Here is a 20,193-nt window from a genome sequence, read left to right as displayed (position 1 = left end):
TTGATATACTCAAAATTTCTGCATGACACTTCGCATTTGATGTTTTTTTATTGAAATAACTATGTTTTGTGATTAACTTTCATCATGTGATTTTCAAGTGGTTATCAATGTATTACAATGGTACAAAACAGATATTAGCACTTCAGTAGGTTGGTATATTAACATATACACACTTAAAAATAAAGGTTCCAAAAGGGCATTTTTGCAGTGATGCCATAGAAGAACCATGTTTGGCTCCCCGAAGAACCTTTCAGAGAACAGTTCCTAAAAGAACCATTTTGAAGAACCTTTTAAAAATCTAAACAACCTTTTTCGACTATAAAGAAACTTTTCTGCATTTGAAAGGTTCCATGGTTGTTAAAGGTTCTTCACAGAATCATTGATACCAATAAAGAACCTTTATTTTTAAGAATGTCTTAAAAAAAGTCTGTAAAATCTAACATGTTGCTACCGTTTTTTTACGGTAAAGCTCTGGCGACCACAGCTGCTGGTATTTTACCGCAAATATTAGTTTTTTTTTTACAGTGTAAGGTGAAAAAACAATGACAAAACTTTCATTTTTGGTCAGCTGTCCCTTAAGTTGTATATATGGATGACTTCTAAACGTTTCATCAGTGTGAGCCACTTTAAGCAAGTCATACTGGATCTCAAATTCTCATTATATTTGCATCAAAATCCACTAATTTACCATGTAGACAAAACGAAACGTCAAAGGTTTTTCTTAAGTCTGAAATCCGCCCTCACACACGCTCGCAGAATCTTCACACTGGAGAATATAAGAGCGCCGAGTCTCTGGATGTACACATACCCGCGCAGCGCTGCTCTGCTGAACGGATGCCGCCTAAACCTCTTTGTGCCTGCAATAGCACCCCAGACTCATTCTTATTCAAACAAGATGAGACTGGAGGCAGGCAACAGAGATTAGCCTAAGATCAAAAGGCGGTGAAGCACTCGTGTTTTGTAGATTCAGACGGGCCCCATCCAACATGTAAGATCCACGAAGGAGCGGAGCGCTGCGCCGATGCCACCCTCTCCAAGGGGCAGAGAGGAGTAAAACGAGCGAAAAGAGAGGAGAAAGAGAATAAAGGAGCAACGACAGACGGCCAAGACTACATCTCCAGTGTGAAATATTGGAATTAGATTATGAAAAAGACAGAGAAGAAAGAAAAAGTAAGCCGTCACTGTGAGCAATTAGAGCAGGAGAAAGATAATTCTCCCTTTTTCAGCGCTAGAGAGATGAAACTGTTTCCATGTGTTTAATATGTCACTGTTTTCTCAGAATTTGTTTTAAATATGAAATACTCCTCTGACAGACAGTAATATGGACGCATGTAACCTAAGAACATAGCATCTGGATCTGCAATATGCAACATAAGGATGGTAACTACTGCGACGCCTGCGTGCCAACTGTGATTAATATAAATAAACGTGGGGGGTTCATTTCTCAACGCCGTATATGTTTCGTATTTAATGTCGACTTAATAGCGGCATTAGTGCACAAACAGGTCCGTCTTTGTCGCACCCTTAACGCCGAGTGCTGCTGGTACTTCAGTTTGTAGCTGAAGTCAGATCGCGTATGCTTTTAGATGCTCTGATAAATACGAGGAAAAGTAAACAAGGCTGACTGCCATATTTGTGTAATTTCCGGTTAATTTGGGGCTATTATAGATTTTGCAAATAACACGGGAGCCTGCGGGAGCTTGGGAGAAGAGGACTAGTGCAGGAAACACACACACACACACACACACACAGACACAGGCAGACAGACAAACCGAATCCTGACATAGCCACTGGCGAATAGACAGAGAAGGGTTCAAAAAGAAAAGGGTGCCTTCGCTACAAAGTGCACCACCTTTGCTGCGAGAAAACAACGCTCTTTCCCAACCACAATTCAGATCAAAGATTTTTATTTATTTATTTATTTTGGTAGCGAGAAAGTTTTTCAAATGACAAACATGGGAGCTTTGGTAAACTGGGTCAGAGCTGCCTTGCCTGTGTCTCCATGGGGTTGGTGGGGGGTGCAGAATGTCACACCCCGAACACCCAGGAAGAGAGGGATTAGATGGCAGAAAGCTTGTAAGTGATGCTTTCTTAAAAATATGCTGCCTCAGAAATATTGTTCTCAGAATGCAAATAAACGACGCCAGAGGAGGAGGCAGATTGAATCGCGATTTTATTCTCAAAGGACTAAGCTGATGTCAAAACTAACCGTACATTGTTGAGTCTTAAAAATATTGTAAATATTTAAAGTCAATAAAAATGAGAAAAATAAGAAATTAAACCTAAATATAAGATGTTACACATTTTATTCTTAAAGGATTGAAGTCAGAACTAAGTGCATTACACCAAACACACACAACCACATAAATAAAACAAATCTTGAATTTCATATATAGGGAAATGAGAAAATACAAATAAATAAGAATTTCAATGTTATATTTCACATGTACGTTTTAGCATCAAAGGGCTGATGTCAAAACTTATCATACATCGTCGAATCTTAAAAAATAGTGTAAATATTAAAATAAAACAGAAAAATATATAATTAAATAAAAAAATATAAAATGTCATATGTACATTTTATTTTTAAAGGACTAAGCTGATGTCAAAACTAACTAACTACATTGTTGAGTCTTAAAACAAAAAAAAATATATATATATATAAGATTTCATACATTTTATTCTCAAAGGAATGATGTCAAGACTTTGACTGTTTACACCAAACATACACACACACACTCATACACATAAAATAAATACTGAATTTCATATAGGTAAATATAAACTAAAAAATAAAAATGAATAAGAAATTTAATTTAAAAACTAATCATACATTATTGTAAATATTTAAATCAATTTGAGAAAAATATAAGAAATTAAATAAAAATATAAAATGTCATATGTATATTTTATTCTCAAAGGACTGATGTCAAAACTAACCGTATATTGTTGAGTCTTAAAAAATATTGTAGATATTTAAAATAAATAGAAATACAAAAAATATAAGAAATTAAATAAAATGTAAAATTTGTTGTTTTATTCTCAAAGGACTGCTGCCAAAACTAACTGTATATTGATGAGTTTAAAAATATGTTGTAAATATTTAAAATAAATAAAAATAAGAAAATAAGAAATTAAATAAAAATATAAAATTTCATATGTACATGTTATTCTCAAAGGACTGATGTCAAAACTAACTGTATATTATTGAGTCTTAAAAAAACTGTAACTATTTAAAATTGATGAAAAAAACCTAAAAATATAAGAAATTAAATAAAAATATAAAATGTCATATGTACATTTTATTCTCAAAGGACTGTTGCCAAAACTAACTGTATATTGCTGAGTTTAAAAAAATATATATATTGTAAATATTTAAAGTAAATAAAACATAGAAAAATAGATAAATTAAATAAAAATATAAAATTTCATATGTACATTTTATTCTCAAAGGACTGATGTCAAAACTAAGTGCATATTGTTGAGTCTTAGATATGTATTTGTACATGCATGCACACACACACATATATAAATAAAACAAATATTGAATTTCATATATAGATGCATAAAAATTATAAAAAATTAAATATAAATGTAAGATTTCGTATGTAAATTGTTATCCAAAGACTGACTTCAAAACTACATGTACATTGTTAAGTCTTAGAGATTGTTAATATTATAACATTTAATATTTACAATTTGCATATATGTATAAACTAAATATATATATATATATATATATATATATATATATATTACATTTCATAAATACTGTTTGTAAAAACAGTCTTATTTACAATATAATGTCTATCTGAAAGATATTCTTTTGAAAGCAAAATTACTGCTTATTAGCATGCATATTATTAGCATACTGTCTGTGTATTAGTTCTTATAAAGCACGTATGGATGCCTTATTCTGCATGATTATATTTTAAATCACTATCCCATACCTAACAACTACAATACTAACTATTAGTAAGCAGCAAATTAGCAGTTTATTTAAGGAAAACTTTTAATTATTCGTCAATACGTGTTCCCAATGCACCAAAAAAAAAAAAAAAAGGAACATCACATCCTCCTGTCGTTCTAACATATTGTCGTCATTATAATACAGGCATTCGTCTTTATTATACAGTATGTGATTACATTTTCTGCATGTCTCAGAATTACGAAAGGCATTTCTCAGTTTTCTTTCTTTTTAATCACTTCCCACAGGTTCCCCATGTTTTCATGTGCAAACTTCTCAAACTGTTCAGACCGCTTCTGCTAGTGTAAGCTCACTAATTCCCCTGTTATTTCAAACTTAAACTAGCAATGTCAAACTTGTACTAAGGCCTGAGTGATACAAATTGATATTGATTCAGTCGTGGCAGCTAGCTCAGAAGTGAGAAGAATCTACGCTGTGCTGAGGCTCGGAGGTTTCCCCCATGCCTCATTTCAAACCAAGCAAATAGTTGTTGGATTCAATTACTCTAAACAGGAGCAATAATTAAGTCTGACGTGGAGGAATTAGAACAACATAAAAGCACCAAATAATCTCAGGATCAAAGAGACTTGGGTCTGTGATCATTTCAAGTTGTAGATTACATACACAAATTAGTACAAATCTTTATGTGGAATACTAGCTATAAATAGTTGTTTTGTTAATTCGGACGTCTTAAACTTTACAGCTCACATAGTTTGAACTGAAATCCCCTCACAAACATCTGTCTCTACAACATGCTATGTTCGGCCACTGTGCAGTTCTCAATTTTTCCACAGACATACTTTTTCGGCTCATCACAAGAGGGGAAGGAGGAAGGGAAGAGCTTAGAGAGGAAAAACTCACCGGTGCCGTTCTTGTGCTTCCCCAGGAAGTCACACCCTGCAGCTCCAGCTGTGGGCCAGGTTAATCAAACAGTTACAAAAAAAAAAAAAAAAAAAAAAAAAAAAAAAAAAAAAAAAAAAAGAATAAATGTAAAAATATAATAAAAGAAATGCCCTGCATTAATAAAGCCAGACCAGCTGGCTTTGAACGGAAACCCGATGTGGGTTGTGTTGTCCCGCAAACTCTCTTGGATCTGAAAAGGTTGTTATGCATACACACAGAAATGAGACACTTGCTCCCTAAACACACACCCCCATGAAAAAGTGGCCCATAAGATTTGTGGCATAAGTATTTGGCAGTGCCCGATCTCCACCTGTTCCCGTCTCTCCAGGCTCAGAGGTAAATTTAGGCCTGAGACATATCAGTGACACTCAGACCTTTGTCATTGCTGGAATTGCTGTCCCAACTGTCATCAAAAACATCAAACAAAATGGGACATGTCTTACATAAGAACATACATAAACATCTATCTATAAGGGTGTTTCCTCCGAGGAGGCAAGGGAGGCAGTGCCTTCTCAAAAAATTAGATGAGGAAAAAAAAAGTAAAAAAATAAAACAATGCAAATATTGCAAAACATGGCATTAAAAAGTCTATAAATCACTTGTTTTTCTAAATACTGTGCAACAGCGACCAGCAGGTAAACTTACCGCGGGAGTCCACATCTCTCTCGCCTCCCCTGAGCCCATTAAGTTTTAACAGACACCCTAAAGCGTGCAGTGAGTTTGGTGGAGGGTAATTGAGAATGAATGGGGGAAAGTTACGTGAGAGGAGGCAGTGCCTCCATTACGATATGATTGGATATGACTGGTGATTGGTTCATGTGATAAATCCCACCTCTCATGTTCGAAAATCAGTCTGAATGAACAATATAACAATGTTAATGAGAGAACTAATTTAAAATCAACCCAGGCTCATTGGAAATACGTGTCTCTATATACATTTCTGCAACACTGTAATTACGTACTTACTGCATGTTTTGTGGCAATTTCAAAGTGAAATGTCCAGGGAGTGGCGCTAAAACCAGAGGTCACGTTAACCGAAAATTGTCCGTCATTGACGGAAAAATCTGAAGGCCGTTTATCATTTTGACGGATTACACTGAGGGTGATCTATTGTAAAATTTGAGCTGTAATTCCCACCCCCATCCAGCTGGTGGTGAGTGCGCTCCAGTGTAGCAGCAGAGCACAGGATCCAGAACAAAAATGGAACTGTCATGATTGTTTTCCTGTGCTTTTGATTACGAACAAACGAGTACACAGAAGCTACAATGATCTATCATGCCACATTAAAGAGCGCCAAGATGGTATTTATTGACTGAATTTCCTAATAAAATGGACAGAATTTGAAATCTGAGACTTTGTTTTATATCAAAAGTAACACAAAGCCTAGCCTATTGCTATTTTTTGGAAGGAATATGCAGTATGTAACTGTTTACTCATCAACTGAAAACAGCATTAAAAATACGATACCTTAAAAATACGAACTTGATGAGATTCACACTTGCCTTTATCTATCCACCCTACATTTTAATTATAAAAGCATTGTGAGAGTGTTAAATAAGAGCAATGATTCACACCATTGACGGCAGTATGTAACGTTACTGTACGAGTAATAGATTATGACGGAATTTTTACGACTCTGTCCGTCAAAATGACAGACAATGTTAAAGTCTAGCGCAACCTCTGGCTAAAACACACATTCAATACGTGATGTGGCAGATTTTTTATTACATTGGTACAGGGATGTTTTGCTGCGTTATTACGCTGCTTGAGGTACGTTTTGCGCTTGTTCAGAATTCAAATATCCAGGTAGTGTCGCTAAAGATGAATGCTCTATTGTGTTGGAAATATCCCCTACACCAAACCCAACCCTAAACCTACCCAACAGTTTTAACAAATACAAAAGTGATATAAAAACACATTTGTTGTTGCTGCTGCGCTATTTTAACTTTCTTATGCAGATCTGAGCTGTTCTGTCGAACTGTAGTTTTATGGGGTTCGTACTGGAGCTCTTCATTCATGTGACGACAAGGTTCAAAAGTATCACTTCTCAAATCGGATTGTTTTGAAGCCATTATATAACATAATGGCAACTGTGTGTAAATTAGGCTTTATTAATCAAAACTCTGTGTATAAATCATACTTTGTGTAAAAAGGAATAAAAGTTGTCTGAGTTTTACTGCCTCTAGTGTTTAAAAAAGTAAACAACTCACACACTTTGATATAACCACTCCGTTACATCAAAACTAGACTTGAAATGGCCTGAAAACATGATCTGTGGGAGTTTTTAGTGAGTAATCAGCATGGTGAAATTCAAGGTAAATCTCCACGTCTGTGACCAATATTTACTGAGCTTTGATGAATGATGATCTGAAAAATGTAAAAATAGCTAAAAGTTACCTTTTAAAAAGAATAGCTGAAGTTAACAAATAAAATATATAGTCTAAATTGCTATTGCCTTGAGTTATTAATTTGAAATAAATGTAAAAAGCTTAAAAATACTAACTTGACGAGACTCATACTTGGCTTTAATAAACACAATATTGATTGCTTTGTTATCTATCCACCCTACATTTTACTTATAAAAGCATTGTGAGAGTGTTAAATAAGAGCAATGATTCACACCATTGACGGCCATTGTTTTCATACAGGTTAAAATTCACACCACACACATTATACGGACAGCGACACGACGTGTATTTTCAAGAAATATTTATACCAATCCAATTACGAATGACATTTTGACCTGGAATAGCGCAACTACAGAGAAGGCAAGCATTTACCGCTTCAAACGTGTATTCCCAGGGGCTCACGGAATTCCATTCTCTCAGTGACATCACATTTGTATTGACTTTGTTTACAAGATCCTGAGGATATCGGACCTTTAATGGGAATGGGTTTTGGTAAGAAGGAATGAGTTCATCACACACAGCTAATGGGGATTTCATTGAAATGGGACACAAAAATATGACAAAAAGCAGTAAAAGTGTTTGCTTACTGTAAAAACACTGCAACAGGATGTAGCCAAGGTCAGTCACAGGGGAGAAAGAAACTATTAAATGGTTGAAAAAAAGCATAATTATCCCTTACTGTACAGAGCACTCAGTAACAAAAGCATAATTTGTTTGTAATCGCATTTATCACCGGCCCTTCCCACTTATCTTAACGTAGTTACGATACCATGCCACATTCAGCATCCAGAACAACAACCTGGAAAACCGCATTTCTGAGTCAACAAACCTTCCTCATTTTCTCCTTGTTTACCGTCTCTCTCCTCTCCACTAAATTACTCACAGACTGTTCTTTCCGATATGTAATAAACAAATTTTTAAGCTGTCTCTGCCGGTCAGCGGACGCACTGTTAGAGCACTCAATGCTGGACACAAGCTGCGTGTTCCAGCGGCAGAAACGGCAGCACCGGCAAGCAAGCAGGAGTCTGGCTGTCTGTGCGGCTCTAGAGGAAAGAGGACCAGTGTGGCAATGCACAGCAGCAGAGACGCCCCAACCATCAACCACAGGAGCCAGCCCGGCTCCCCCCATGAGGCACGCTGACTGGACCCAAGTGTGTGTGAGGGAGAAAGAGAGAGAGAGAATAAGAGTAGGATTTGTTCGATGTGTATATTTTAGTGTGGGAAGTATGTCTGTACTGTAAACTGTGTGTTTTGTTATCTTAAAGGTGACAGAAGACTAACAGGAAGCCCAAAACGGCTTCTTTCCTGAAGCCGCGTGCCTTGTTTTCTTTCAGCCTTCAGTGCAATTACAATTTTAGTTTAGTCATTGACAGCACATTAACAGTAATTATCTTGATGAATCTACTGACAGATTTATTTTTCTGTAATTTGTTTTTATAGCCATGCAGTTAGTACTTCAGAGACACAAAATAGCACCTGAATATATAGTTTTAATTAACCGTAATAAAAGTTTAAGAAATAATAAAGAATTAAATGTAAAAATCTATATTGAAAATTATTTAAATAAAAAACTAAATTATCTATTCAATTTGTAAAATATAAGTCATTATTTCAGCATCTTAAAAAGCATCATTTTAGCATCATTTACTTATGTCATTTTAAACTTTTCAGGTTTTTTTCAGGTTACACTTTATTTTACAGTAAGTGTACTTTCAATGTACTTCACCAAGAAAGTACTGGGTAGCTACACTGGTTAAGGTTAGGTTTAGGGGTAGGTTAAGGGTTAGTACCTAGTTATTATATTGTAATTTTTATAATAAGTATACACATAGAACAGGACTGTAAAATAAAGAGCTACCAAGACTTTTGGATTTTCTTTTTTTTTCCTTTTCTTTTCCTTTTCTTTTTATTATTATTAGTACTATGTTTTTCATACAGTGGAAGTCAGTGGCTAAGGGTTTCAAAAATTATTCAAAATATTGTTTAGTTATTCACACACAAAAAAAAATCATACAAGTTTGGAACGACATGAGGGAGAGTAAATGATGACAGAACTTTCAACTTTTACTTTAATTTACAGAGAAGCATTATGCACAATATAAGTTGTGACCCTGGACCACAAAACCAGTCAAAGGGTCAAACTTTTGCTTATTTAATTTTGAATAAATAAGCTTTCCATTGATGTATGGTTTGTTAGGATAGGACAATATCTGAGTTACAACTATTTGAAAATTTGGAATCTGAGGATGCAAAAAAATCAAACTACTGAGAAAATCACCTTTAAAGTTGTCCAAATTAAGTTCTTAGCGATGCATATTACTAATCAAAAATAAAGTTTTGATATATTTACGGTAGGAAATCTGCAAAATATCTTCATGGAACATGATCATTACTTGTGACTAATGATTGGCATAAAATAAAAATAGTTAATTTTGACCCAAATAATATATTTTTGGATATTGCTACAAATATGGCTGTGCTAGTTTTGATTGGTTTTGTGGTTCAGGGTCACATTTTATAATTTATTGAATTCACTGAATTTACTGAATTAAAAAAAAAAAAAAAAAAAAAAAAAAAAAAAAAAAAAAAACAAACACCCGGTTTTCAACTGGATTTGATCTGTGCACTGTGGGCTAATCAAAATCTTTACGCTATTTCATTATTTTGAATATCCCAAACAAAATAAGCCATAACATATGTTATGCACTTCTCAGCAAACTCTCAGCAACTGTGTTTTTGTGTTGGAAATTCCACTGGTGGTCTCTATATCAACGGTACTGAGTGGCGTGGGCAGGTTCGAGTCAGCCTTCTCCTTAACACAAGGTCGCTCTGTGTGTGTCCTGCCCAGGAGACTGAGGGGAGCCCACGTTTAACATGCATATCCATCCCTTCATACGCATGCACACGCACACATATGTGCGCAGTAAGCACGCTAAGCACATCGCATGATTTCATGTGCCATGCTAAACTCCATTCTGATGAACTTTGAGCCTGGATAGATGTGATGAAGTACAGAGAAAGAAAGGAGGAGGGGTTGGGGGGTTGGAGAAGGCAAGAGCTCTAGACAGAGCGAGGGAGAGAGAGGTAGAAGTCTGCACACCTCTTTCCAAAAACAATATTTTGACTGAAAGGTTAGCCATCTGGATCTTCTGAACGCAGGATTACGGCTGGTGCCTCAGCTTATTTTTTCCCCTATTACCACTCTGGTTGCCACAGACACAGCCACTAGCTTGCATGGAGACCCTCTATGATGACAACCACCCTGCTGCTGCATGAACAGCTCTCCAATCTACTAAGGGGAAACAATGGGTTATCTGAGTATGCTTTAAAATAGACTACTTTGGATACATGGAAAAGCATTCAAGAACCGTTTTACTTCACTGCCTTACATTTAAATGCAGAACCTTGCTGGGTTCGAGACAGGCTCACTTCTCTCACATACTAAATAAAATCAGGCAGTTGCATCTTTCTGAATGCCCCCAAACAACAAGGTGCTCCAATTTGTTGATTTTAATAATTAAATTTAATTGGACAATTAGAATTCTTCAACAGCTTCACTTTAAAGGGATAGTTCACCTAAAAATGAAAATTCAGTCATAAATTACTCACCCTCAAGCTGTTCCAAACCCACAAAACCTTTGTTCATCTTCAGAACACAAATTAAGATATTTTTGATGAAATCTGAGAGCTTTCTGACCCTGCAAAAACAACAATGCAACTACCATGTTCAAGGCCAAGAAAGGTCACAAGGACATCGTTATAATAGTCCATGTGACATCAGTGGTTCAACTGAAATTTTATCAAGCTACGAGAATACTTTTTATGCAAAGAAAACAAAATGAACGATTTTATTCGACAATTTCTTCTCTTCCGTGTCAGTCTTTGAAGACGCAAGTGTGTGGTGCTGCTGATGCAGGAAACGGCATTCTGACGTAGAATCAGAGGTCGCATTAACCAAAAATTGTCTGTCGTTGACAGAATTTTTAAATCAGTGACAGAAAAATCTGAAGGCTGTCCGTCACTTTGACAGATTACACTGAGGGTGATCTATTGTAAAATTGTAGCTGTAATTCCCACCCCCGTCTAGTTGGTGGCGAGTGCACTCCAATGTAGCAGCAGAGCACGAGATCCAGAACAAAAACGAAACTATCACAAATCTATTGCTATGTGACTGCAGAAATTCATTAAAAAAAAAAAAAAAAAAACTAATACTCACTTCAGCTGTAAGTGAAGCTGGATCACGAATGATTTGCATGAAAGTAGACGCATTTATGTAGATCGGGAGGCGCATTCCCTTCACAAACAAACGTAATCCACTGCATCTTCAGCGGCTCAGATGTCTGGAGTAAATGACGAGCACCATGTTCATTATTATATCCAGCAACACAACACCTCAATCGCTCAATTGGAGATATTCTTGTCTAACTTTCATCCCTGCTCCGGCATCGAAACAATGGAGGTCGGACTGTTACAGCTGATCTGAGGTAAGATGCTCATGTCAATTAACTATTGTGGGAGCGGCTTCTGTCGGTGTGATGATTTGAAAAAGGGAATATTATTTTTACAGATTAATTAAAAACGATTGATTGGGATTTATGAATCAATATTGGTTCATAAAAATGAGAATATGTTAAACCGCTGTCACTGCGGGGTGTGTTTTGTTGAACATGAAAAGTTAAGCAGTCTCATTTGTTCTCTTCAAAATAAATGCAAAAGCCTACATCGTCCTGTAGGTTAATAATTAAAAATGAAAATGTGAACAAAAATAAAAGCAATTAAATGTGTCGTAATTAAAATATGAAAATTAAAATAATGGGTAAAAATTTTTACGACCCTGTCCGTTGACAGACAATATTAAAGTCTAAAGCAGCCTCTGCATAGATGCAAAGACTGACATGGAAGAGAATAAATTGTTGAATAAAATTATTCTTTGTTTTCTTTGCACACAAAATATTCTCGCAGCTTCATAAAATGAAGGTTGGACTTTTTTAATGTCTTTACTACCTTTATGGGTCTTGAATGTAGTAATTGTGATGCTGTCTGTGCAGGGTCAGAAAGCTCTTGGAATTCAAATCTTAATTTGTGTTCTGAAGATGAATCGAAGGTCCCTCATGAGTTTGCAATGACATGAGGGTGAGTCATTTTTTTTTAAAAGAAATATTTTAAACAACAATTGCAAAAACAGTCAGTTGAAAAATGTGTTTTCACAGCTGCAGGTTCTAGCTTGCTTTTAATTATACTCTGTTGTTTGCATTATTATATGTATTACCTCTTTTATTTACCTTCCTATATAATTTAATACATTTATTTTTATATTGAAAAACAAAATGCTTTTAACATTAATTAAAAAAACAGCACATGAAAATGTAGTTTGTTTTCAATTCGCACACAATCTCTTGTCTCTTCAGTCTGCTTACAGACCTCGAACCTGAACGCTCCGGCAGGTGTCCATGGCAACCTGTGAGCGCACTCAACCCCACTCATTCTCTGTCTCCTTCACTCCGAGTTTCTCCGAGCATGCCCTGAGCGCTGTGAAAGTGGCAGCTTTTATCTTCTAATTAGATGGAAGGAACTCACCTCAAGGTAAGAGCAAGTGGGGCAAGACCCCGCACGGCCCTTTCATCCAAGTTATCCCTGTACTGTATATCTGATTCATAAGCTGGGATTTATTCTAAAGACTATATTTAATAAGTCAGGTCCCATAACGGGACTTTATTTGACATAGATCGTTCATATCAAATGGAGAACAGCTCAGTTTCCGTAAACGCGACGAAACAGAACAATGAGCGAACAACTTTTTTGGGAGGGTGATGGAAAGACCCCAAGCGCGTCTGATGGAAACAAACACATCTCACCCAAGGCGAGCCGCTCAACGAGACCCTTTCATGCTTCGTCCATATATATAGATGGAGCGCTTACATATGTACATCCCTCTGTTTCTCTTCAGCTCGCTCTCTCTTAGCAGCTCTGTCTCCACTCGCCGAAAAGCGTGACAACTAGCACAGATGGAGTGTGAGGAGCGAGGTCTTCTCGGGTCCGTTTCATGGCGCATTTGGCTGCGCCTTGCAGCTGATGATTTAGGTGTCATAATAGATGTTCCCATAATAGCTCTTAATCCAACGGACACTTCCAGAGCAGCATCCTTCACAAAGCTCTCTCATTCCATCTAGAGTGAGTCAATCACCAGCCTCAGGCATCCTTTTTAAGTGACAACTAGTCCAATCAAACGGCCTTCTCAGTATCACTGATTTAAAGGACTTGTCAAACATATTAGCAGCTAAGTAAAGAGTAAAATTGGCAAACTGTTTGATAACGTGAATCCTGTTCGCTAAAGCTCCTGTGGGTAAATTGGGCTGGATTTTTTTAAAGAGTTCCTCAATTAATGTTCATGCTTTGAATGTTAGCGAATTGTCACTTGAAACATCCGTAAAAATGGGTTTTAACCTGAGGGATGTTTCTATTGCCACGTCTCTGTCCTTGACTAAGTCTTGGTGGCAGATTGTTTGGGGTGAAAGCCAAGGGAAACCTATACAAAGATGAAGTCTAGATCTCTTCTTCTGCACAAATTTAGCTCTTAATCATGTAGACGAAACAATAGCCCCGATGAATATGATGTTGCTGCGATTTGTGATGGTGGGTATACTTAGCATCTTTCAAAGTTTAGCAAAGTAATTTGCTAATTTGGTCACTGTTGTTGGCTGCAGATATATGACAAACAATCTAAATGATGTTGAGATGTACTTGGATTAAAAATGTTTTAATCCAGAAAAAAAAGTTAAGCAAACAGGCCTACTCAACAGAGCATATGATACAACAGAAACCAGAGGCCTGTCATAATGTTATTCCTGACATCAGAAAGGCACAATGAAGAGCATCCACTAATGCAAAAACTGCATCGAAATGACATAAAGTGTATATTTACCACCACAGATTTTTGTCATCTTACTCTGGTGATAGCTATGAAAATATTTTTTGTGCACAAAGAAAAAAAATGAACGACTTCATTCAACCATTTGGGTCATTCTATAATTGTAGGTACATCTCATGTCTGTGAAGTATATTTTTAATATATTTTCATCAATATAAAGCCCAGATGCTTAATTTTCTAGTACACAATTATATCTTTCCCAATCACACTACTATATGTTGAAAAAGCCATATCTTTTGTTCATAAATGATGTTCATATCACATACAACCCTGTTATTCAGCTGTCTGATTTTGTAAAGTTGCTCATTCTACTCTGCATTTAAGCATGAAAATGACCTCAAATATAAATTAATTTCATAGTTTTGCCTTCAGTTAGATTATCGAGACATTTGGGTGTGCGCTTCAAAAATAATAAGTGTTTATTGTGATATAACTTGTTTTATTTGTGTCCGAAAAACCACTGTAAACTAAGTTACCCACTAGAAAACTCCCCTCAAAAAGGAATGTTGTGCCCTATTCTTGCACAGTTTGCACAGTATAATGATATTTCCGCTAGAAAAACATGGATGAAACACTAGAAGTTATGTTCTCTCTCTCTTTCCCCTAATATTGGTTAAGCTAGCAAACCTGTATCAAGAGTGGATTAACTGACTGTCAACAGTGTTGTCCAGGTATTATTGCTGCAAGACAATTTAACTAAAACGTATGTTTTGTTTATAAAAACATATGTCTAAACATACCATATGCTCAGTAGTTCTAGGCTTCCATGTTGAGTATAAGCCCAAAACAATAAAAACGTCAACTAAGTTACTTGTCAACTGTGTTACCCAGTAAAGGTACCATAGTGGACAGTAGCAAACAAAGACGGTATCTGATGCACATATTCCTACAGATCACCTTTATTTATATAGCACTTTATACAATACAGATTGCTTCAAAACAGCTATGTAGGGTCATGTGTAGGTTTTTGGGAAACAGGATAACTTTTTTCTTCACATTGTCAAATTCTAAATCTACATGTGGTGCTGCACATGAAGAAGAGAAGAAACTGTTGAATAAAATTGGTATTTTTTGTTTTTTTTGCACATAATATATTCTCATAGCTTCATGAATTTAAGGTTGGACTATTTTAACAATGTCTTTACTACGTTTCTTGGTCTTGAATGTGGTAGTTGTGATGCTGTCTATGCAGGGTCCGAAAGTTCTCGGATTTCATGAAAAATGAAGAAAAGTTTGAGTGAAAAGGCCTATTTAGTATCAAGCACATGATACAACAACAGAAACCAGAGGACTGTCATAATGTTATCCACTAACATCAGAAAGGCACAATTAAGAGCATCCACTAACGCAAAGATGGTATCGAAATGACGTAAAGTGTATATTTACCACCACATAGAATTAGATTACTGATTTTTGTCATCCTTCTCTGGTGATATTTCTAAATGAAAGACATTCCCAATAACCCCAAGTTTCTTGGACAGCGTTTCAGGAAAATAAAACAGAAAGCCCAACATTTAGTGGTATTCAGCAACTTGAGTCCATTTGTGTGGCCATGAATAAAAATTACACAATTTTGAGCAACAACTTATGCTGTAAAATGGAAAATTCAGTACGAATTAGATCAAACCTGGTGACGGATTTCCTGAATGCGTTCCATTGCTTGAGTTTTGGAAAGTGATATTCCAAAGACTAAATGGGTGCAAAGAAACACAAAAACAAAGAAAATGATTTTAGGGAATGGTGTTATATTACAAGCACTGTTTCTAAGGTCACATATCATAGAAATGCAGCTTTATGTTGGTAAAATAAGCAAAAGTTGAGTTGTTTGGTGTGATATTACAGCCTTTGACAGGTACAGCATAATTACAAGGGCAAACCGTGACATATTTTCAGGGAAAGCAGGTCGGTGATGTCCCAATTAGGGTGAAATGACCAGCAAAGTGACAGCTCGAAAATGCGTCTCATCCTTGGCATACGTCCTCAGAGTGGGCTTCGTTATGTCGCCTATACGAGACAGAATTGAATGGCAATGTCATAAGGCACTCCAAAAAGTCTCTGGCTTGTTAGAATGCAGATAATAATGTTGTTACATGCCTTGGTTGCTAAGGGTCATTTTCTGATGCAACTCCAAGACTTCTGTGAATCTAAATATAATGGGACCAGCAGTGGTCCAAATTATGGTACCATTTAAGGTCACATTCTTGGCATCCGACCTGGCACCCTGGTTAAGCTGAATGCATGTCAGACGATAATGTTAAAGAGGAGGCCAACACGAGGACACAATCCTCAGGAGGTCCTTTAGGAGACGGCTTCGCAATCAGGGGATTTAACCATCGAACACAGGTCATTCTACTGCGAAAATACATGGTTATCTTACAGGTCATTATATACTGCTGCAATGAAAAGTATTTTTTTCAAAAGCATTTACAAATGTTTGATGCAATCGCAAAACAATACATTTCTCCACACATTAAAGGAATAGTTCACTCAAAAATGAAAATTCTGTCATTAATTACTCACCCGCATGTCGTTCCAAACCCATAAGACCTTTGTTTATTTTCAGAACACAAATTAAGATATTTTTGATGAAATCCAAGAGCTTTCTGACCCTGCATAGACAGCAACAAAACTACCACGTTCAAGGTCTAGAAAGGTATTAAGGACATCGTTAAAATAGCCCATGTAACATCAGTGGTTCAACTGTAATTTTATAAAGCTATGAGAATACTGTTTGCGCACAGAGAAAACAAAAATAATTACTTTATTCAATGATTTCTTCTTTTCCGGATCAGTCTCGGAAGAGACTGATGTCACATGGACTATTTTAACAATGTCCTGGAAACATTTCAGTTGTGTTGCTGTCTATGCAGGGTCAGAAAGCTCTTGGATTTCATCAAAAATATCTTAATTTGTGTTCCAAAGATGAACAAAGGTTTTACGGTTTTGGAACGACACGAGGGTAAGTAATTATTGAAAGAATTTTAATTTGGGGGTGAATTAACCCTTTAAGCCTTTCCACCAAAATAAATATTACTAAAGTTATACAGTTGAAGTTAAAAGTTTACATAGACCTTGCAGAATCTGCAAAATGTTAATTATTTTACCAACATAAGAGGGGTCATACAAAATGCATGTTATTTTTTTTTATTTAGTACCGACCTGAATAAGATATTTATTGTTTAGTGATAGTTGTTCGCGAGTCCCTTGTTTGTCCAGAACAGTTGAACTGCCTGCTGTTCTTCAGAAAAATCCTTTTTCAGCATTTTGTGTATTTGAACCCTTTCCAGCAATGACTGTATGATTTTGAGATCCATCTTTTCACACTGAGGACAACTGAGGGACTCATATGCAACTATTACAGAAGGGACAAACGCTCACTAACGCTTCAGATGGAAAAAAACAATGCATTAAGAAGGGTAAATTTAACTTATTTTGCCTTCTGGGAAACATGCAAGTATCTTCTGTAGCTTCTGAAGGGCAGTACCAAATTAAAAATAAGATATGTACACATCTTCATTCTGTTCAAAAGTTTTCACCCCCCGAATTCAACTGTACATATTGTCAATAATAACAAAAAAAAAAATATAATAAGTAATATAATACTTTTATAACTGACTAAATATAAATTACTCTCATTAACAATTACACTAGCGATGGGCATCTTTTTTATTAACCTAAAAAACCACAATTGTGCTAACTTCACACAGATAACACTCATGATAATAATAATGTGAACACTTAGATGGGTGGTGCTGCTGGCTGACAGTCTTCACTCTTTCTCAAACCTCCAAATGTATTTAAGTACGGCATAACAATGCTTTCGGGAAACAAGCCACAAAGACAAAGCGGCTTACGTACCACTTACGCTCTAGAAGGCACCATGCCACGTCTTATTTTCCCTAGTACGTTCCTCAAGATGCTTCTTGGAACATTGTGTGGCTTTAATTAGATGTTCATTAGAAGGTGTCTTGTATTTCCTCAATTAGTCCCTGTCATGGCAGCAGCGGCACTGCAGTAATCTCCGTGATTAAACTCTACTCTTGTTTGTCTGGGCGCGACGTGCCAGCTTTCTCCGACGGGCGCTGTCCTGGAGCCCTGTCACAAAGTGTAATGATTCTTTAGCATGCCCCTCCAAGGCTTCCCAACATCCTGCCAGCCTAACAGCACAGAGCACTCATTTTAAATGTCTTCCCCATTCAACCCTTTGCCATTTTCAATTATACCTTTCCACCCTTCCATTTGTGTAATTTTCTAATCTCACCATAGCTGGCGTGACGCTGTTTTAGTGGTAGTGCAGAGTGACAAATGAAGCCGTCAGGATGGAAGCTCAGAGGTGTGAGACATGTCAAAGGTCACGGCTCTGTGCTTGAGACCTGGGTGGCCCTTTAAATTGAACGATGCTGATGATGATGTGTCTGTACTTTGCGTATGTTAAAATTACAGTGTTTTTTTTCTCCGATAACATGTTGTGCGCTCATGTTGCCATGGATATAGAAGAAACGACTAGTGTGTTTTCTTCTGAATATAAAATGACAAATAAAAAATGACATTGGACTCAAGAAAATAAATTAAAAAGCTAAACTGTCACAACTCATTAAATTTGAATGTGAAGACAAATTTGTTAAAAACATATTTAATCACCTTTTTACCTGTAAACATCCCCTTCGAGACATTACTGACACAAAATTAAAACTTAGAAAAAGAAAGAAAAACACTTAAACATTGCAAAAGACATCATCACATCTCCATTCTGTTAGCAATAAGTCCACTTGCTTAGCTGAAAGAGTGGCTCTTGTAAAAGCACAGCAGTGGTGAAAGAGGTCAGGGCAGACAGATATGGGGTGCAATTACTGCCTCTGAGAGCCATAAGCATTAAGGTCTATTAGGTTAAAGTGTCCACCACTTCACTACCAAAAAGAGCACAAATAGCTAAAAACGTGTGTTTCGAGGTTTGGCTACTGTTCTGAGAATATGATGGACAATGACCTGAAAGGCTGGGTGAACAGGTTCGAGTGAAGTTCATGACATACTTCGAACAGCAAAGAGTGATAGATTCATACATTCTGTCTGAAAGGCTTAAGCAAAAGCTTCAGAATTCTCAAACACACAAATTATGAAATGGATAAATGTCAGTTACTTTGATTATATATTGCTCAGTAGCTTCTACCACCGCTAAATGAAGTTTTTTTTTTTTTCAAATTTAATTTAAATTCTTTTATTCCTCAGTAGATCGTTTTATTGTGGCTATTGTGTGGCACCTGAACCTGTGTGAACGTGTTCATTTTAATTCTAGTTTGTCTTACTAATTTAATTTTTGTTATTTTGAATTGTCTTTTTAGTTTAAAATGTATTTAACTTTTTTCCAGTTTCATTTCAGTTTTCCTAATTTTAATTTAAAGGAGAAGTCCACTTCCAAAAAAAAGATTCACATATAACATAGTCACCCCCTTGTCATCCAAGATTTCTTTGGTCAGTCGTAAAGAAATTATGTTTTTGAGGAAAACATTTCTGCATTTTTTCTCCATATAATGGACTGGTATGGTGCCCCGATTTTGAACTTCCAAAATGCAGTTTAAAAGCGGCTTCAAACGATCCCAAATGTGGTTGTAAACGATCCCAGCCGAGTTTCTCTCCCTGAACTGTGTATTCTGACTCAAGACAGGTATGTCGAAAAACTCCAATCGTATTTTCTCCCTCATCTTCAAAAATCATTTAAAAATCATCCTACATCGCTGCAGAAGTACCGACCCTGTCTTTGCAAAGTGAACATGCAAAGAAGATCAAACACCCTCAACAAAAAAGGTAAAACAGCGATATAAGACGATTTCAAAGTTGAGGGAGAACATGAGATGGGATATTTTTGACATACCCTAACTGTCATGAACCGGGGAAAAAAACAGTCCAGGCAGAGTAAGACAAGACGAGCGTTTGGCATTAAAAAGTACATAAATTGTATTTTTATTTTAATGAAAATAACCGATCGTTTC

At 36.2% G+C, this 20,193-nt stretch overlaps 1 protein-coding gene across 2 annotated transcripts in view; it reads right to left on the bottom strand.

The window, feature by feature from the left end:
* The window catches only part of mef2cb (myocyte enhancer factor 2cb), a 155,263-nt gene that overhangs the window by 86,271 nt on the left and 48,799 nt on the right, over positions 1-20,193 (bottom strand). The window contains exon 1 of one of the 2 annotated variants that reach the window (XM_051108841.1): positions 4,829-4,912. The exons of the other annotated variant lie outside the window; for it this stretch is intronic. The gene's annotated coding sequence lies outside the window, so the exon portion shown is untranslated. Of the gene's footprint in view, positions 1-4,828; positions 4,913-20,193 lie in introns of those variants that run through there. 2 annotated transcript variants of the gene reach the window in all.

This window comes from Labeo rohita, chromosome 5 (genome assembly GCF_022985175.1).
Source record: "Labeo rohita strain BAU-BD-2019 chromosome 5, IGBB_LRoh.1.0, whole genome shotgun sequence".
In the NCBI taxonomy this organism is placed as follows: domain Eukaryota; kingdom Metazoa; phylum Chordata; class Actinopteri; order Cypriniformes; family Cyprinidae; genus Labeo; species Labeo rohita.
This window is presented reverse-complemented; position numbering and strand designations above follow the sequence as displayed.